Raw genomic sequence first — 1,906 nt, forward strand, 5'->3', positions numbered from 1 at the left:
CATTCAAGGACCTTACAAAATAAAATTAAATACATTTATACACAAATAAACAAAGTATAACCGTCTTGCTGCCACGTAATTCACGTAATTGAGCAGACAAATCAACTCCGAGAGCACAACCTGAACCCAGTCTGCGCAAATTTTAAGAGAGAGAGAGAGAGAGAGAGAGAGACGGATACAATAAGCATTTTGAAACAAAACATGATTACGTATGCACTGTTAACTTCTGCACAAGCTTTGCAATTCAACAGTTATACTATTTGAAAACTAAAAAAACCTCATCGTATTACAAATATATAATTTATAAGGTTGCAAAAATAGGGCATTATCATTTACCAGGCAACTGCCCGATCATTGATTGAGCCCCTACTCGATCATTTATAATGAGATTGAAAGCGTCTCAGGGTAAACATGCCTGTAGACCTTGCTCCTTTGTTTGCCTCAGCATGAAGATCGTTTACCTCAACTCAGAACGCCTGGTTTGACAATTCGATTGTGTAAAACAAAGTGACTTATTCGTTGATTAAGAGGGTAACAGGAAACTGGGGAAATAGGGTTTGTGTGCTGAGGTGGTAGAGGGGGAGGGAGGGTGGGCAGGAAATTGATTGACTGACGATTGCAGATAATGTAACCTATCGAGAGTGGAATAGAAAACATGTCTCTCTCTCTCTCTCTCTCTCTCTCTCTCTCTCTCTCTCTCTCTCCCCTCTCTCCCTCTCTTTCTCTCGAGATAGAGTGAGAGAAAGAGAAGTAAGGATCTTAGAGGGGTTTTCAACAACAAGTGTTAAAAAAATCATTACACGTATCATCAATTTTCTCATTGATCTCTACCCGTCTTCCGTTTCCAGGAGAAGTATTGTTTTGGCGCTATTCCACCTGAATAAGATAGCAGCAACAGATGCAGGCGGTTACTCATGACCACCGGAACTGTAAAGAAATTGCAAAAGTAATTTAAAAAGAAAAGCAGCTTTGGAGGTTCTTTTAATTTGTGGCCAGTTACCTGAAAATCCAGAATAAAGGCATTTCTGGGATATCTACTGCCCTGGAAGATATCCGTATTACAGAATATAGCTCTCTCTGTCTCTGTCTCTTTCTCTCTCTCTCTCTCATTCTCTTTCTCTCCCCCCCTCTCTCTCTCTCTCTCTCTCTCTCTCTCTGTGTGAACAAATGATAGTGACCTCCCGATTCTGTGCTAAGAAGTAGAAGCAGGAATACGAACACCGAAGAACGACAAAGCTGCTGAAGTAGACAACAGCCCAGCTAAACTGATTAAGCATGGGGAGAGTCAGTGACGGACTTGCTCACTAAAATCAGGAATGAGATCTCGCTCACTGCAGAGTGGCCGACATCTTGGACGCAGTCACACATCGCCACAAGAAAGGAAATCTACAACCCTGTCAAACAACAGCGTCATAAGCCATGCAAATGATGCCGAGAATCAACCTGAATAGATTGCAGTCACAGTCACAGGCAGAGGATATTATAACCGCAGAGCAGGTTGGTTTCCATTGTGGAAGAAGTGTCACAGAACAGATCTTCAAGACCAGCAAGAGGATGTCTACTACGTCTTTACTGATTTTAAAAAGGCGTCCGACAGGGAGTGGCGTGATGCATTATGGGCAACAATTCGAACAAATTACAATCTGGACCAAAAACTGATCAACACTATCAGACAGCTGTACATACAGACCAGCAGTGCAGTACTTGTGCAAGGTGCGATGGGCGACTGGTTCAACACATCGGTAGGAGTTCACCAGGGTTGCCTCCTCTCATCGACATTGTTTAACATTATTCCTTGACCGTTATACATGTAATGAAGATGCCATTGAAGAACACCAAGGCACAGTCAGCATAGGTAGCCGGACTAATTTAGTAATAATGATGGTAATAATAATAAATAATAATA

This window comes from Aplysia californica, unplaced genomic scaffold (genome assembly GCF_000002075.1).
Source record: "Aplysia californica isolate F4 #8 unplaced genomic scaffold, AplCal3.0 scaffold00468, whole genome shotgun sequence".
NCBI classification, from domain to species: Eukaryota; Metazoa; Mollusca; class Gastropoda; order Aplysiida; family Aplysiidae; genus Aplysia; species Aplysia californica.